Consider the following 19,058-nt stretch of genomic DNA (forward strand, 5'->3'; position numbering starts at 1 on the left):
CGTGCAGGTCGCAGTAGCTTAACATGATGGTTTAAATGCCCCTTGGAAGAGCGGTGGAGGTCGCAATAGCTTAACAAGACAGTTTAAATGCCCCTTGAAAGAGACGTGCAGGTCGCTGTAGCTTAACAAGATGGTTTAAATGCCCCTTGGAAGAGACATGCAGGTCGCAGCAGCTTAACAAGAAGGTTTAAATGCCCCTTGGAAGAGACGTGCAGGTCGCAGTGGCTTAACAAGACGGTTTAAATGCCCCTTGGAAGAGACATGCAGGTCGCAGTAGGTTAACAAGACGGTTTAAATGCGCCTTGGAAGAGACGTGCAGGTCGCCGTAGCTTAAGAAGACGGTTTAAATGCCCCTTGGAGGAGACGAGCAGGTCGCAGTAGCTTAAAAAGATGGTTTAAATCCCCTTGGAAGAGACGAGCAGGTCGCAGTAGCTTAACACGACAGTTTAAATGCCCCTTGGAAAAGTGATGGAGGTTACAGTAGCTTAACAAGACGGTTTAAATCCCCTTGGAAGAGACGAGCAGGTCGCAGTTGCTTAACAAGACAGTTTAAATACCCCTTGGAAAAGTGGTGGAGGTTACAGTAGCTTAGCAAGACGGTTTAAATGCCCCTTGGAAGAGACGTGCAAGTCGCAGTAGCTTAAAAAGACAGTTTAAATGCGACTTGGAAGAGACATGCAGGTCGTCGTAGCTTAAGAAGACGGCTTAAATGCCCCTTGGAAGAGACGAGCAGGTCGCTGTAGCTTAAAAAGACGGTTTAAATGCCCCTTGGAAGAGAAGAGCAGGTCGCAGTAGCTTAACAAGACGGTTTAAATGCCCCTTGGAAAAGTGATGGAGGTTACAGTAGCTTATCAAGACGGTTAAAATGCCCCTTGGAAGAACGGTGGAGGTCACAGTAGCTTAACAAGACAGTTTAAATGCCCCTTGGAAGAGACGTGCAGGTGGCAGTAGCTTAACAAGACAGTTTAAATGCCGCTTGGAAGAGACGTGCAGGTGGCAGTAGCTTAATAAGACAGTTTAAATGCCCCGTGGAAGAGATGTACAGGTCGCAGTAGCTTAATAAGACTGTTTAAATGCCCCTTGGAAGAGAGTTGGAGGTCGCAGTAGCTTAACAAGACTGTTTAAATGCCCCTTAGAAGAGACGTGCAGGTCGCAGTAGCTTAACAAGACGGTTTAAATGCCACTTGGAAGAGACGTGCAGGTTGCAGTAGCTTAACAAGATGGTTTAAATGCCCCTTGGAAGAGCGGTGGAGGTCGCAGTAGCTTAACAAGACAGTTTAAATGCCCCTTGAAAGAGACGTGCAGGTCGCAGTAGCTTAACAAGACGGTTTAAATGCCCCTTCGAAGTGCGGTGGAGGTCGCAGTAGCTTAACAAGACGGTTTAAATGCCCCTTGGAAAAGTGATGGAGGTTACAGTAGCTTAACAAAACGGTTTAAATGCCCCTTGGAAGAACGGTGGAGGTCATAGTAGCTAAACAAGACAGTTTAAATGCCCCTTGGAAGAGACGTGTAGGTCGCAGTAGCTTAACAAGACAGTTTAAATGCTCCTTGGAAGAGACGTGCAGGTGGCAGTAGCTTAACAAGACGGTTTAAATGTGCCTTGGAAGAGACGTGCAGGTCGCCGTAGATTAAGAAGACGGTTTAAATGCCTCTTGGAAGAGACGAGCAGGTCGCAGTAGCTTAAAAACACTGTTTAAATGCCCCTTGGAAGAGACGAGCAGGTCGCAGTAGCTTAACAAGACGGTTTAAATGCCCCTTGGAAAAGTGATAGAGGTTAGAGTAGCTTAACAAGACAGTTTAAATGCCCCTTGGAAGAAAGATGGAAGTCACAGTAGCTTAACAAGACAGTTTAAATGCCCCTTGGAAAAGTGGTGGAGGTTACAGTAGCTTAGCAAGACGGTTTAAATGCCCCTTGGAAGAGACGTGCAAGTCGCAGTAGCTTAAAAAGCCGGTTTAAATGCGCCTCGGAAGAGACGTGCAGGTCGCCGTAGCTTAAGAAGACGGTTTAAATGCCCCTTGGAAGAGACGAGCAGGTCGCTGTAGCTTAAAAAGACGGTTTAAATGCCCCTTGGAAGAGACGAGCAGGTCGCAGTAGCTTAACAAGACGGTTTAAATGCCCCTTGGAAAAGTGATGGAGGTTACAGTAGCTTATCAAGACGGTTTAAATGCCCCTTCGAAGAACGGTGGAGGTCACAGTAGCTTAACAAGACAGTTTAAATGCCCCTTGGAAGAGACGTGCAGGTGTCAGTAGCTTAACAAGACAGTTTAGATGCCGCTTGGAAGAGACGTGCAGGTGGCAGTAGCTTAATAAGACGGTTTAAATGCCCCGTGGAAGAGATGTGCAGGTCGCAGAAGCTTATTAAGACGGTTTAAATGCCCCTTGGAAGAGAGTTGGAGGTCGCAGTAGCTTAACAATACTGTTTAAATGCCCCTTAGAAGAGACGTGCAGGTCGCAGTAGCTTAACAAGACGGTTTAAATGCAACTTGGAAGAGACGTGCAGGTTGCAGTAGCTTAACAAGATGGTTTAAATGCCCCTTGGAAGAGCGGTGGAGGTCGCAGTAGCTTAACAAGACAGTTTAAATGCCCCTTGAAAGAGACATGCAGGTCGCAGTAGCTTAACAAGATGGTTTAAATACCCCTTGGTAGTGCGGTGGAGGTCGCAGTAGCTTAACAAGTTGGTTTAAATGCCACTTGGAAAAGTGATGGAGGTTACAGTAGCTTAACAAGACGGTTTAAATGCCCCTTGGAAGAACGGTGGAGGTCACAGTAGCTTAACAAGACAGTTTAAATGCCCCTTGGAAGAGACGTGAAGGTCGCAGTAGCTTAACAAGACAGTTTAAATGCCCCTTGGAAGAGACGTGCAGGAGGCAGTAGCTTAATAAGACGGTTTAAATGCCATGTGGAAGAGATGTGCAGGTCGCAGTAGCTTAGCAAGACTGTTTAAATGCCCCTTAGAAGAGACGTGCAGGTCGCAGTAGCTTAACAAGACGGTTTAAATGCCACTTGGAAGAGACGTGCAGGTTGCAGTAGCTTAACAAGACGGTTTAAATGCCCCTTGGAAGAGCAGTGGAGGTCGCAGTAGCTTAACAAGACAGTTTAAATGCCCCTTGAAGGAGCAGTGGAGGTCGCAGTAGCTTAACAAGACAGTTTAAATGCCCCTTGAAAGAGACGTGCAGGTCGCAGTAGCTTAACAAGACGGTTTAAATGCCACTTGGAAGTGCGGTGGATGTCGCAGTAGCTTAACAAGATGGTTTAAATGCCCCTTCGAAGAGACATGCTGGTCGCAGCAGCTTAACAAGACGGTTTAAATGCCCCTTGCAAGAAACCTGCTGGTCGCAGTGGCTTAACAAGACGGTTTAAATGCCCCTTGGTAGAGATATGCAGGTCGCAGTAGCTTAACAAGACAGTTTAAAAGCCCCTTGGAAGAGACGTGTAGGTCGCAGTTGCTTAACAAGACGGTTTAAATGCCCCTTGGAAAAGTGGTGGAGGTTACATTAGCTTAACAAGACGGTTTAAATGCCCCTTGAAAGAGACGTGCAAGTCGCAGTAGCTTAAAAAGACTGTTTAAATGCGCCTTGGAAGAGACGTGCAGGTCGCAGTAGCTTAATAAGACGGTTTAAATGCCCCTTGGAAGAGAGGTGCAGGTCGCAGTAGCTTAATAAGATGGTTTAAATGCCCCTTGGAAGAGAGGTGGAGGTCACAGTAGCTTAACAAGACAGTTTAAGTGCTCCTTGGAAGAGAGGTGGAGGTCGCAGTAGCATAACAAGACAGTTTAAATGCCCCTTGGTAGAGATATGCAGGTCGCAGTAGCTTAACAAGACAGCTTAAATGCCCCTTGAAAGAGACGTGCAGGTCGCAGTAGCTTAACAAGACGGTTTAAATGCCCCTTGGAAGTGCGGTGGAGGACGCAGTAGCTTAACAGTACAGTTTAAATGCCCCTTGGAAGAGACCTGCAGGTCGCAGTAGCTTAACAAGATGGTTTAAATGCCCCTTGGAAGAGCAGTGGAGGTCGCAGTAGCTTAACAAGATGGCTTAAATGCCCTTTGAAAGAGACATGCAGGTCGCAGCAGCTTAAAAAGATGGTTTAATGGCCCTGGAAGAGACGTGCAGGTCGCAGTGGCTTAACAAGACAGTTTTAGTGCCCCTTGGAAGAGACATGCAGGTCGCAGTAGCTTAACAAGACGGTTTAAATGCCCCTTGGAAGAGACGTGCAGGTCGCAGTAGCTTAACAAGATGGTTTAAATGCCCCTTGGAAGTGCGGTGGATGTCGCAGTAGCTTAACAAAATGGTTTAAATGCCCCTTCGTAGAGACAGGCTGCTCGCAGCAGCTTAACAAGACGGTTTAAATGCCCCTTGCAAGAAACCTGCTGGTCGCAGTGGCTTAACAAGACGGTTTAAATGCCCCTTGGTAGAGATATGCAGTTCGCAGTAGCTTAACAAGACAGTTTAAAAGCCCCTTGGAAGAGACGTGTAGGTCGCAGTTGCTTAACAAGACGGTTTAAATGCCCCTTGTAAAAGTGGTGGAGGTTACATTAGCTTAACAAGACGGTTTAAATGCCCCTTGAAAGAGACATGCAGGTCGCAGTAGCTTAACAAGATGGTTTAAATACCCCTTGGTAGTGCGGTGGAGGTCGCAGTAGCTTAACAAGTTGGTTTAAATGCCACTTGGAAAAGTGATGGAGGTTACAGTAGCTTAACAAGACGGTTTAAATGCCCCTTGGAAGAACGGTGGAGGTCACAGTAGCTTAACAAGACAGTTTAAATGCCCCTTGGAAGAGACGTGAAGGTCGCAGTAGCTTAACAAGACAGTTTAAATGCCCCTTGGAAGAGACGTGCAGGAGGCAGTAGCTTAATAAGACGGTTTAAATGCCACGTGGAAGAGATGTGCAGGTCGCAGTAGCTTAGCAAGACTGTTTAAATGCCCCTTAGAAGAGACGTGCAGGTCGCAGTAGCTTAACAAGACGGTTTAAATGCCACTTGGAAGAGACGTGCAGGTTGCAGTAGCTTAACAAGACGGTTTAAATGCCCCTTGGAAGAGCAGTGGAGGTCGCAGTAGCTTAACAAGACAGTTTAAATGCCCCTTGAAGGAGCAGTGGAGGTCGCAGTAGCTTAACAAGACAGTTTAAATGCCCCTTGAAAGAGACGTGCAGGTCGCAGTAGCTTAACAAGACGGTTTAAATGCCACTTGGAAGTGCGGTGGATGTCGCAGTAGCTTAACAAGATGGTTTAAATGCCCCTTCGAAGAGACATGCTGGTCGCAGCAGCTTAACAAGACGGTTTAAATGCCCCTTGCAAGAAACCTGCTGGTCGCAGTGGCTTAACAAGACGGTTTAAATGCCCCTTGGTAGAGATATGCAGGTCGCAGTAGCTTAACAAGACAGTTTAAAAGCCCCTTGGAAGAGACGTGTAGGTCGCAGTTGCTTAAGAAGACGGTTTAAATGCCCCTTGGAAAAGTGGTGGAGGTTACATTAGCTTAACAAGACGGTTTAAATGCCCCTTGAAAGAGACGTGCAAGTCGCAGTAGCTTAAAAAGACTGTTTAAATGCGCCTTGGAAGAGACGTGCAGGTCGCAGTAGCTTAATAAGACGGTTTAAATGCCCCTTGGAAGAGAGGTGCAGGTCGCAGTAGCTTAATAAGATGGTTTAAATGCCCCTTGGAAGAGAGGTGGAGGTCACAGTAGCTTAACAAGACAGTTTAAGTGCTCCTTGGAAGAGAGGTGGAGGTCGCAGTAGCATAACAAGACAGTTTAAATGCCCCTTGGTAGAGATATGCAGGTCGCAGTAGCTTAACAAGACAGCTTAAATGCCCCTTGAAAGAGACGTGCAGGTCGCAGTAGCTTAACAAGACGGTTTAAATGCCCCTTGGAAGTGCGGTGGAGGACGCAGTAGCTTAACAGTACAGTTTAAATGCCCCTTGGAAGAGACCTGCAGGTCGCAGTAGCTTAACAAGATGGTTTAAATGCCCCTTGGAAGAGCAGTGGAGGTCGCAGTAGCTTAACAAGATGGCTTAAATGCCCTTTGAAAGAGACATGCAGGTCGCAGCAGCTTAAAAAGATGGTTTAATGGCCCTGGAAGAGACGTGCAGGTCGCAGTGGCTTAACAAGACAGTTTTAATGCCCCTTGGAAGAGACATGCAGGTCGCAGTAGCTTAACAAGACGGTTTAAATGCCCCTTGGAAGAGACGTGCAGGTCGCAGTAGCTTAACAAGATGGTTTAAATGCCCCTTGGAAGTGCGGTGGATGTCGCAGTAGCTTAACAAAATGGTTTAAATGCCCCTTCGTAGAGACATGCTGCTCGCAGCAGCTTAACAAGACGGTTTAAATGCCCCTTGCAAGAAACCTGCTGGTCGCAGTGGCTTAACAAGACGGTTTAAATGCCCCTTGGTAGAGATATGCAGTTCGCAGTAGCTTAACAAGACAGTTTAAAAGCCCCTTGGAAGAGACGTGTAGGTCGCAGTTGCTTAACAAGACGGTTTAAATGCCCCTTGTAAAAGTGGTGGAGGTTACATTAGCTTAACAAGACGGTTTAAATGCCCCTTGAAAGAGACGTGCAAGTCGCAGTAGCTTAAAAAGACGGTTTAAATGCGCCTTGGAAGAGACGTGCAGGTCGCAGTAGCTTAATAAGACGGTTTAAATGCCCCTTGGAAGAGAGGTGCAGGTCGCAGTAGCTTAATAAGATGGTTTAAATGCCCCTTGGAAGAGAGGTGGAGGTCACAGTAGCTTAACAAGACAGTTTAAGTGCCCCTTGGAAGAGAGGTGGAGGTCGCAGTAGCATAACAAGACAGTTTAAATGCCCCGTGGAAGAGACATGCAGTTCGCAGTAGCTTAATAAGACGGTTTAAATGCCCCTTGGAAGAGATGTGCAGTTCGCAGTAGCTTAATAAGATGGTTTAAATGCCCCTTGGAAGAGAAGTGGAGGTCGCAGTAGCTTAACAAGACAGTTTAAATGCCTCTTGAAAGAGACGTGCAGGTCGCAGTAGCTTAACAAGACGGTTTAAATGCCCCTTGGAAGTGCGGTGGAGGACGCAGTAGCTTAACAGTACAGTTTAAATGCCCCTTGGAAGAGACGTGCAGGTCGCAGTAGCTTAACAAGATGGTTTTAATGCCCCTTGGAAGAGCGGTGGAGGTCGCAGTAGCTTAACAAGATGGTTTAAATGCCCTTTGAAAGAGACATGCAGGTCGCAGCAGCTTAAAAAGATGGTTTAATGCCCCTGGAAGAGACGTGCAGGTCGCAGGGGCTTAACAAGACGGTTTTAATGCCCCTTGGAAGAGACATGCAGGTCGCAGTAGCTTAACAAGACAGTTTAAATGCCCCTTGGAAGAGACGTGCAGGTCGCAGTAGCTTAACAAGATGGTTTAAATGCCACTTGGAAGAGACGAGCAGTTCACAGTAGCTTAACAAGACGGTTTAAATCCCCGTTGGAAGAGACGTGCAGGTCGCAATAGCTTAACAAGACGGTTTAAATGCCCCTTGGAAGAGACATGCAGGTCACAGTAGCTTAACAAGATGGTTTAAATACCCCTTGGAAAAGAAGAGCAGGTCACAGTAGCTTAACAAGATGGTTTAAATGCCCCTTGGAAGAGACGTGCAGGTCGCAGTAGCTTAACAAGACGGTTTAATTCCCCTTGGAAGAGACGTGCAGGTCGCAGTAGCTTAACAAGAGGGTTTAAATGCCCCATGGAATAGGCTTGCAGGTCGCAGTAGCTTACCAAGATGGTTTACATGTCCCTTGGAAGAGACTTGCAGGTGGCAGTAGCTTAACAAGACGGTTTAAATGCCCCTTGGAAGAGCAGTGGAGGTCGCAGTAGCTTAACAAGACAGTTTAAATGCCCCTTGAAAGAGCAGTGGAGGTCGCAGTAGCTTAACAAGACAGTTTAAATGCCCCTTGAAAGAGACGTGCAGGTCGCAGTAGCTTAACAAGACGGTTTAAATGCCACTTGGAAGTGCGGTGGATGTCGCAGTAGCTTAACAAGATGGTTTAAATGCCCCTTCGAAGAGACATGCTGGTCGCAGCAGCTTAACAAGACGGTTTAAATGCCCCTTGCAAGAAACCTGCTGGTCGCAGTGGCTTAACAAGACGGTTTAAATGCCCCTTGGTAGAGATATGCAGGTCGCAGTAGCTTAACAAGACAGTTTAAAAGCCCCTTGGAAGAGACGTGTAGGTCGCAGTTGCTTAACAAGACGGTTTAAATGCCCCTTGGAAAAGTGGTGGAGGTTACATTAGCTTAACAAGACGGTTTAAATGCCCCTTGAAAGAGACGTGCAAGTCGCAGTAGCTTAAAAAGACTGTTTAAATGCGCCTTGGAAGAGACGTGCAGGTCGCAGTAGCTTAATAAGACGGTTTAAATGCCCCTTGGAAGAGAGGTGCAGGTCGCAGTAGCTTAATAAGATGGTTTAAATGCCCCTTGGAAGAGAGGTGGAGGTCACAGTAGCTTAACAAGACAGTTTAAGTGCTCCTTGGAAGAGAGGTGGAGGTCGCAGTAGCATAACAAGACAGTTTAAATGCCCCTTGGTAGAGATATGCAGGTCGCAGTAGCTTAACAAGACAGCTTAAATGCCCCTTGAAAGAGACGTGCAGGTCGCAGTAGCTTAACAAGACGGTTTAAATGCCCCTTGGAAGTGCGGTGGAGGACGCAGTAGCTTAACAGTACAGTTTAAATGCCCCTTGGAAGAGACCTGCAGGTCGCAGTAGCTTAACAAGATGGTTTAAATGCCCCTTGGAAGAGCAGTGGAGGTCGCAGTAGCTTAACAAGATGGCTTAAATGCCCTTTGAAAGAGACATGCAGGTCGCAGCAGCTTAAAAAGATGGTTTAATGGCCCTGGAAGAGACGTGCAGGTCGCAGTGGCTTAACAAGACAGTTTTAATGCCCCTTGGAAGAGACATGCAGGTCGCAGTAGCTTAACAAGACGGTTTAAATGCCCCTTGGAAGAGACGTGCAGGTCGCAGTAGCTTAACAAGATGGTTTAAATGCCCCTTGGAAGTGCGGTGGATGTCGCAGTAGCTTAACAAGATGGTTTAAATGCCCCTTCGTAGAGACATGCTGCTCGCAGCAGCTTAACAAGACGGTTTAAATGCCCCTTGCAAGAAACCTGCTGGTCGCAGTGGCTTAACAAGACGGTTTAAATGCCCCTTGGTAGAGATATGCAGTTCGCAGTAGCTTAACAAGACAGTTTAAAAGCCCCTTGGAAGAGACGTGTAGGTCGCAGTTGCTTAACAAGACGGTTTAAATGCCCCTTGTAAAAGTGGTGGAGGTTACATTAGCTTAACAAGACGGTTTAAATGCCCCTTGAAAGAGACGTGCAAGTCGCAGTAGCTTAAAAAGACGGTTTAAATGCGCCTTGGAAGAGACGTGCAGGTCGCAGTAGCTTAATAAGACGGTTTAAATGCCCCTTGGAAGAGAGGTGCAGGTCGCAGTAGCTTAATAAGATGGTTTAAATGCCCCTTGGAAGAGAGGTGGAGGTCACAGTAGCTTAACAAGACAGTTTAAGTGCCCCTTGGAAGAGAGGTGGAGGTCGCAGTAGCATAACAAGACAGTTTAAATGCCCCGTGGAAGAGACATGCAGTTCGCAGTAGCTTAATAAGACGGTTTAAATGCCCCTTGGAAGAGATGTGCAGTTCGCAGTAGCTTAATAAGATGGTTTAAATGCCCCTTGGAAGAGAAGTGGAGGTCGCAGTAGCTTAACAAGACAGTTTAAATGCCTCTTGAAAGAGACGTGCAGGTCGCAGTAGCTTAACAAGACGGTTTAAATGCCCCTTGGAAGTGCGGTGGAGGACGCAGTAGCTTAACAGTACAGTTTAAATGCCCCTTGGAAGAGACGTGCAGGTCGCAGTAGCTTAACAAGATGGTTTAAATGCCCCTTGGAAGAGCGGTGGAGGTCGCAGTAGCTTAACAAGATGGTTTAAATGCCCTTTGAAAGAGACATGCAGGTCGCAGCAGCTTAAAAAGATGGTTTAATGCCCCTGGAAGAGACGTGCAGGTCGCAGGGGCTTAACAAGACGGTTTTAATGCCCCTTGGAAGAGACATGCAGGTCGCAGTAGCTTAACAAGACGGTTTAAATGCCCCTTGGAAGAGACGTGCAGGTCGCAGTAGCTTAACAAGATGGTTTAAATGCCACTTGGAAGAGACGAGCAGTTCACAGTAGCTTAACAAGACGGTTTAAATCCCCGTTGGAAGAGACGTGCAGGTCGCAATAGCTTAACAAGACGGTTTAAATGCCCCTTGGAAGAGACATGCAGGTCACAGTAGCTTAACAAGATGGTTTAAATACCCCTTGGAAAAGAAGAGCAGGTCACAGTAGCTTAACAAGATGGTTTAAATGCCCCTTGGAAGAGACGTGCAGGTCGCAGTAGCTTAACAAGACGGTTTAATTCCCCTTGGAAGAGACGTGCAGGTCGCAGTAGCTTAACAAGAGGGTTTAAATGCCCCATGGAATAGGCTTGCAGGTCGCAGTAGCTTACCAAGATGGTTTACATGTCCCTTGGAAGAGACTTGCAGGTGGCAGTAGCTTAACAAGACGGTTTAAATGCCCCTTGGAAGAGCAGTGGAGGTCGCAGTAGCTTAACAAGACAGTTTAAATGCCCCTTGAAAGAGCAGTGGAGGTCGCAGTAGCTTAACAAGACAGTTTAAATGCCCCTTGAAAGAGACGTGCAGGTCGCAGTAGCTTAACAAGACGGTTTAAATGCCACTTGGAAGTGCGGTGGATGTCGCAGTAGCTTAACAAGATGGTTTAAATGCCCCTTCGAAGAGACATGCTGGTCGCAGCAGCTTAACAAGACGGTTTAAATGCCCCTTGCAAGAAACCTGCTGGTCGCAGTGGCTTAACAAGACGGTTTAAATGCCCCTTGGTAGAGATATGCAGGTCGCAGTAGCTTAACAAGACAGTTTAAAAGCCCCTTGGAAGAGACGTGTAGGTCGCAGTTGCTTAACAAGACGGTTTAAATGCCCCTTGGAAAAGTGGTGGAGGTTACATTAGCTTAACAAGACGGTTTAAATGCCCCTTGAAAGAGACGTGCAAGTCGCAGTAGCTTAAAAAGACTGTTTAAATGCGCCTTGGAAGAGACGTGCAGGTCGCAGTAGCTTAATAAGACGGTTTAAATGCCCCTTGGAAGAGAGGTGCAGGTCGCAGTAGCTTAATAAGATGGTTTAAATGCCCCTTGGAAGAGAGGTGGAGGTCACAGTAGCTTAACAAGACAGTTTAAGTGCTCCTTGGAAGAGAGGTGGAGGTCGCAGTAGCATAACAAGACAGTTTAAATGCCCCTTGGTAGAGATATGCAGGTCGCAGTAGCTTAACAAGACAGCTTAAATGCCCCTTGAAAGAGACGTGCAGGTCGCAGTAGCTTAACAAGACGGTTTAAATGCCCCTTGGAAGTGCGGTGGAGGACGCAGTAGCTTAACAGTACAGTTTAAATGCCCCTTGGAAGAGACCTGCAGGTCGCAGTAGCTTAACAAGATGGTTTAAATGCCCCTTGGAAGAGCGGTGGAGGTCGCAGTAGCTTAACAAGATGGCTTAAATGCCCTTTGAAAGAGACATGCAGGTCGCAGCAGCTTAAAAAGATGGTTTAATGGCCCTGGAAGAGACGTGCAGGTCGCAGTGGCTTAACAAGACAGTTTTAATGCCCCTTGGAAGAGACATGCAGGTCGCAGTAGCTTAACAAGACGGTTTAAATGCCCCTTGGAAGAGACGTGCAGGTCGCAGTAGCTTAACAAGATGGTTTTAATGCCCCTTGGAAGTGCGGTGGATGTCGCAGTAGCTTAACAAGATGGTTTAAATGCCCCTTCGTAGAGACATGCTGCTCGCAGCAGCTTAACAAGACGGTTTAAATGCCCCTTGCAAGAAACCTGCTGGTCGCAGTGGCTTAACAAGACGGTTTAAATGCCCCTTGGTAGAGATATGCAGTTCGCAGTAGCTTAACAAGACAGTTTAAAAGCCCCTTGGAAGAGACGTGTAGGTCGCAGTTGCTTAACAAGACGGTTTAAATGCCCCTTGTAAAAGTGGTGGAGGTTACATTAGCTTAACAAGACGGTTTAAATGCCCCTTGAAAGAGACGTGCAAGTCGCAGTAGCTTAAAAAGACGGTTTAAATGCGCCTTGGAAGAGACGTGCAGGTCGCAGTAGCTTAATAAGACGGTTTAAATGCCCCTTGGAAGAGAGGTGCAGGTCGCAGTAGCTTAATAAGATGGTTTAAATGCCCCTTGGAAGAGAGGTGGAGGTCACAGTAGCTTAACAAGACAGTTTAAGTGCCCCTTGGAAGAGAGGTGGAGGTCGCAGTAGCATAACAAGACAGTTTAAATGCCCCGTGGAAGAGACATGCAGTTCGCAGTAGCTTAATAAGACGGTTTAAATGCCCCTTGGAAGAGATGTGCAGTTCGCAGTAGCTTAATAAGATGGTTTAAATGCCCCTTGGAAGAGAAGTGGAGGTCGCAGTAGCTTAACAAGACAGTTTAAATGCCTCTTGAAAGAGACGTGCAGGTCGCAGTAGCTTAACAAGACGGTTTAAATGCCCCTTGGAAGTGCGGTGGAGGACGCAGTAGCTTAACAGTACAGTTTAAATGCCCCTTGGAAGAGACGTGCAGGTCGCAGTAGCTTAACAAGATGGTTTAAATGCCCCTTGGAAGAGCGGTGGAGGTCGCAGTAGCTTAACAAGATGGTTTAAATGCCCTTTGAAAGAGACATGCAGGTCGCAGCAGCTTAAAAAGATGGTTTAATGCCCCTGGAAGAGACGTGCAGGTCGCAGTGGCTTAACAAGACGGTTTTAATGCCCCTTGGAAGAGACATGCAGGTCGCAGTAGCTTAACAAGACGGTTTAAATGCCCCTTGGAAGAGACGTGCAGGTCGCAGGAGCTTAACAAGACGGTTTAAATGCCACTTGGAAGAGACGAGCAGTTCACAGTAGCTTAACAAGACGGTTTAAATCCCCGTTGGAAGAGACGTGCAGGTCGCAATAGCTTAACAAGACGGTTTAAATGCCCCTTGGAAGAGACATGCAGGTCACAGTAGCTTAATAAGATGGTTTAAATACCCCTTGGAAGAGAAGAGCAGGTCACAGTAGCTTAACAAGATGGTTTAAATGCCCCTTGGAAGAGACGTGCAGGTCGCAGTAGCTTAACAAGACGGTTTAATTCCCCTTGGAAGAGACGTGCAGGTCGCAGTAGCTTAACAAGAGGGTTTAAATGCCCCATGGAATAGGCTTGCAGGTCGCAGTAGCTTACCAAGATGGTTTAAATGTCCCTTGGAAGAGACTTGCAGGTGGCAGTAGCTTAACAAGACGGTTTAAATGCACCTTGGAAGAGCAATGGCGGTCGCAGTAGCTTAACAAGACAGTTTAAATGCCCCTTGGAAGAGACGTGCAGGTCGCAGTAGCTTAATAAGACGGTTTAAATGCCCCTTGGAAGAGATGTGCAGGTCGCAGTAGCTTAATAAGACGGTTTAAATGGCCCTTGGAAGAGAGGTGGAAGTCGCAGTAGCTTAAGAAGACAGTTTAAATGCCACTTGGAAGAGACGTGCAGGTCGCAATAGCTTAACAAGACAGTTTGAATGCCCCTTGGAAGAGACGTGCAGGTCGCAGTAGCTTAACAAGACGGTTTAAATCCGCCTTGGAAGAGACGTGCAGGTCTCAGTAGCTTAACAAGACAGTTTAAATGCCCCTTGGAAGAGACGTGCAGGTCGCAGTAGCTTAACAAGACGGTTTAAATGCCCCTTGGAAGAACGGTGGAGGTCGCAGTAGCTTAACAAGACAGTTTAAATGCCCCTTGGAAGAGACGTGCAGGTCGCAGTAGCTTAATAAGACTGTTTAAATGCCCCTTGGAAGAACGGTGGAGGTCGCAGTTGCTTAACAAGACAGTTTAAATGCCCCTTGGAGGAGACATGCAGGTCGCAGGAGCTTAACAAGAGGGTTTAAATGCCCCTTGGAATAGGCTTGCTGCTCGCAGTAGCTTACCAAGACGGTTTAAATGCCCCTTGGAAGAGACTTGCAGGTGGCAGTAGCTTAACAAGACGGTTTAAATGCACCTTGGAAGAGCAATGGAGGTCGCAGTAGCTTAACAAGACAGTTTAAATGCCCCTTGGAAGAGACGTGCAGGTCGCAGTAGATTAATAAGACGGTTTAAATGCCCCTTGGAAGAGATGTGCAGGTCGCAGTAGCTTAATAAGATGGTTTAAATGGCCCTTGTAAGAGAGGTGGAGGTCGCAGTAGCTTAAGAAGACAGTTTAAATGCCACTTGGAAGAGACGTGCAGGTCGCCTTAGCTTAACAAAACAGTTTAAATGCCCCTTGGAAGAGACGAGCAGGTCGCAGTAACTAAACAAGACTGTTTAAATGCCCCTTTGAAGAGACATGCAGGTCGCAGTAGCTTAACAAGATGGTTTAAATCCCCCTTGGAAGAGAAGTGCAGGTCGCAGTAGCTTAACAAGACAGTTTAAATGCCCCTTGGAAGAGACGTGCAGGTCGCAGTAGCTTAACAAGACGGTTTAAATGCCCCTTGGAAGAAAGGTGGAGGTCGCAGTAGCTTAACAAGACAGTTTAAATGCCCCTTGGAAGAGACGTGCAGGTCGCAGTAGCTTAACAAAATGCTTTAAATGCCACTTGGAAGAGACGTGCAGGTCGCAGTAGCTTAACAAGACGGTTTAAATGCCACTTGGAAGAGACGAGCAGGTCACAGTAGCTTAACAAGATGGTTTAAATCCCCCTTGGAAGAGACATGCAGGTCGCAATAGCTTAACAAGACGGTTTAAATGCCCCTTGGAAGAGACATGCAGATCGCAGTAGCTTAACAAGATGGTTTAAATGCCCCTTGGAAGAGACGAGCAGGTAACAGTAGCTTAACAAGATGGTTTAAATGCCCCTTGGAAGAGACGTGCAGGTCGCAGTAGCTTAACAAGACGGTTTAATTCCCCATGGAAGAGACGTACAGGGCGCAGTAGCTTAACAATAGGGTTTAAATGCCAGTTGCAATAGGCTTGCAGGTCGCAGTAGCTTAGCAAGACGGTTTAAATGCCCCTTGGAAGAGACTTGCAGGTGGTAGTAGCCTAACAAGATGGTTTAAATGCACCTTGGAAGAGCATTGGAGGTCGCAGTAGCTTAACAAGACAGTTTAAATGCCCCTTGGAAGAGACTTGCAGGTCGCAGTAGCTTAATAAGACGGTTTCAATGCCCCTTGGAAGAGATGTGCAGGTCGCAGTAGCTTAATAAGACGGTTTAAATGGCCCTTGGAAGAGAGGTGGAGGTCGCAGTAGCTTAAGAAGACAGTTTAAATGCCACTTGAAAGAGACGTGCAGGTCGCAGTAGCTTAACAAGACAGTTTAAATGCCCCTTGGAAGAGACGAGCAGGTCGCAGTAGCTAAACAAGACTTTTTAAATGCCCCTTTGAAGAGACGTGCAGGTCGCAGTAGCTTAACAAGACGGTTTATATCCCCCTTGGAAGAGACGTGCAGGTCGCAGTAGCTTAACAAGACAGTTTAAATGCCCCTTGGAAGAGACGTGCAGGTCGCAGTAGCTTAACAAGACGGTTTAAATGCCCCTTGGAAGAACGGTGGAGGTCGCAGTAGCTTAACAAGACAGTTTAAATGCCCCTTGGAAGAGACGTGCAGGTCGCAGTAGCTTAACAAGACGGTTTAAATGCCCCTTTGAAGAGACGTGCAGGTCGCAGTAGCTTAACAAGACGGTTTAAATGCCCCTTGGAAAAGTGATAGAGGTCGCAGTAGCTTAACAAGACGGTTTAAATGCCCCTTGGAAGAGACGTGCAAGTCGTAGTAGCTTAAAAAGATGGTTTAAATGTGCCTTGGAAGAGATGTGCAGGCCGCAGTAGCTTAACAAGACGGTTTAAATGCCCCTTGGAAGAGACGAGCAGGTCGCAGTAGCTAAACAAGACGGTTTAAATGCCCCTTTGAAGAGACGTGTAGGTCGCAGTAGCTTAAAAAGACGGTTTAAATCCCCCTTGGAAGAGACGTGCAGGTTGCAGTAGCTTAACAAGACAGTTTAAATGCCCCTTGGAAGAGACGTGCAGGTCGCAGTAGCTTAACAAGATGGTTTAAATGCCCCTTGGAAGAACGGTGGAGGTCGCAGTAGCTTAACAAGACGGTTTAAATGCCCCTTGGAAGACACGTGCAGGTCGCAGTAGCTTAACAAGACAGTTTAAATGCCCCTTGGAAGAGACGTGCAGGTCGCAGTAGCTAAATAAGACTTTTTAAATCCCCCTTGGAAGAGACGTGCAGGTCGCAGTAGCTTAACAAGACTGTTTAAATGCCCCTTAGAAGAGACGTGCAGGTCGCAGTAGAGTAAAAAGATGGTTTTAATGCCCCTTTGACGAGACGTGTAGGTCGCAGTAGCTTAACAAGACGGTTTAAATCCCCCTTGGAAGAGACGTGCAGGTCGCAGTAGCTTAACAAGAGGGTTTAAATGCCCCTTGGAATAGTCTTGCAGGTCGCAGTGGCTTACAAGGATGGTTTAAATGCCCCTTGGAAGAGACGTGCATTACGCAGTAGCTTAAAAAGACGGTTTAAATGCCCTTTGGAAGAGCATTGGAGATTGCAGTAGCTTAACAAGACAGTTTAAATGCCCCTTGGAAGAGACGTGCAGATCGCAGTAGCTTAATAAGACGGTTTAAATGCCCCTTGGAAGAGAGGTGCAGGTCGCAGTAGCTTAACAAGACGGTTTAAATGCCACTCGGAAGAGACGTGCAGGTCGCAGTAGCTTAACAAGACGGTTTAAATGCCCCTTGTAAAAGCGGTGGAGGACGCAGTAGCTTAACAAGACAGTTTAAATGCCCCTTGAAAGAGACGTGCAGGTCGCAGTAGCTTAAGAAGACGGTTTAAATGCCCCTTGGAAGAGATGTGCAGCTCGCAGTAGCTTAATAAGATGGTTTAAATGCCCCGTGGAAGAGATGTGCAGGTCGCAGTAGGTTAACAAGACAGTTTAAATGCACCTTAGAAGAGACGTGCAGGTTGCAGTAGTTTAACAAAACGGTTTAAATGCCCCTTGGAAGAGCGATGGAGGTCGCAGTAGCTTAACAAGACAGTTTAAATGCCCCTAGAAAGAGACGTGCAGGTGGCAGTAGCTTAACAAGACGGTTTAAATGCCCCTTGGAAGTGTGGTGGAGGTCGCAGTAACTTAACAAGATGGTTTAAATGCCCCTTGGAAGAGACATGCAGGTCGCAGCAGCTTAACAAGACGGTTTAAATGCACCTTGGAAGAGACGTGCAGGTCGCAGTGGCTTAACAAGACTTTTTAAATGCCCCTTGGAAGAGACATGCCGGTCGCAGTAGCTTAATAAGACGGTTTAAATGCCCATTGGAAGAGAGGTGGAGGTCGCAGTAGCTTAACAAGACAGTTTAAATGCCCCTTGAAAGAGACGTGCAGATGGCAGTAGCTTAACAAGACAGTTTAAATGCCCCTTGGAAGAGACGAGCAGGTCGCAGTGGCTTAACAAGATGGTATAAATGCCTCTTGGAAGAGCGGTGGAGGTCGCAGTAGCTTAACAAGATGGTTAAAATGCCCCTTGGATGAGACATGCAGGTCGCAGTGGCTTAAAAAGACGGTTTAAATGCCCCTTGGATGAGACGTGCAGGTCGCAGTGGCTTAAAAAGACGGTTTAAATGCCCCTTGGAAGAGACATGCAGGTCGCAGTAGCTTAACAAGATGGTTTAAATGCCCCTTGGAAGAGACTTGCAGGACGCAGTAGCTTAACAAGACGGTTTAAATGCCCCTTGGAAAAGTGGTGGAGGTTACAGTAGCTTAACAAGACTGTTTAAATGCCCCTTGGAAGAGACGTGCAAGTCGCAGTTGCTTAAAAAGACGGTTTAAATGCGCCTTGGAAAAGACGAGCAGGTCACAGTATATTAAAAATACTGTTTAAATGCCCCTTGGAAGAGATGAGCAGATCACAGTAGTTTAACAAGACGGTTTAAATGCCCCTTGGAAGAGACGTGCAGGTCACAGTAGCTTAACAAGATGGTTTAAATGCCCCTTGGAAGAGCGGTGGAGGTCGCAGTAGCTTAACAAGACAGTTTAAATGCCCCTTGGAAGAGACGTGCAGATCGCAGTAGCTTAATAAGACGGTTTAAATGCCCCTTGGAAGAGAGGTGCAGGTCGCAGTAGCTTAACAAGACGGTTTAAATGCCACTCGGAAGAGACGTGCAGGTCGCAGTAGCTTAACAAGACGGTTTAAATGCCCCTTGTAAAAGCGGTGGAGGACGCAGTAGCTTAACAAGACAGTTTAAATGCCCCTTGAAAGAGACGTGCAGGTCGCAGTAGCTTAAGAAGACGGTTTAAATGCCCCTTGGAAGAGATGTGCAGCTCGCAGTAGCTTAATAAGATGGTTTAAATGCCCCGTGGAAGAGATGTGCAGGTCGCAGTAGGTTAACAAGACAGTTTAAATGCACCTTAGAAGAGACGTGCAGTTTGCAGTAGTTTAACAAAACGGTTTAAATGCCCCTTGGAAGAGCGATGGAGGTCGCAGTAGCTTAACAAGACAGTTTAAATGCCCCTAGAAAGAGACGTGCAGGTGGCAGTAGCTTAACAAGACGGTTTAAATGCCCCTTGGAAGTGTGGTGGAGGTCGCAGTAACTTAACAAGATGGTTTAAATGCCCCTTGGAAGAGACATGCAGGTCGCAGCAGCTTAACAAGACGGTTTAAATGCACCTTGGAAGAGACGTGCAGGTCGCAGTGGCTTAACAAGACTTTTTAAATGCCCCTTGGAAGAGACATGCCGGTCGCAGTAGCTTAATAAGACGGTTTAAATGCCCATTGGAAGAGAGGTGGAGGTCGCAGTAGCTTAACAAGACAGTTTAAATGCCCCTTGAAAGAGACGTGCAGATGGCAGTAGCTTAACAAGACAGTTTAAATGCCCCTTGGAAGAGACGAGCAGGTCGCAGTGGCTTAACAAGATGGTATAAATGCCTCTTGGAAGAGCGGTGGAGGTCGCAGTAGCTTAACAAGATGGTTAAAATGCCCCTTGGATGAGACATGCAGGTCGCAGTGGCTTAAAAAGACGGTTTAAATGCCCCTTGGATGAGACGTGCAGGTCGCAGTGGCTTAAAAAGACGGTTTAAATGCCCCTTGG

This window comes from Phyllobates terribilis, unplaced genomic scaffold (genome assembly GCF_046119375.1).
Source record: "Phyllobates terribilis strain yellow unplaced genomic scaffold, ASM4611937v1 Scaffold_22__1_contigs__length_20350403, whole genome shotgun sequence".
Classification (NCBI taxonomy): domain Eukaryota; kingdom Metazoa; phylum Chordata; class Amphibia; order Anura; family Dendrobatidae; genus Phyllobates; species Phyllobates terribilis.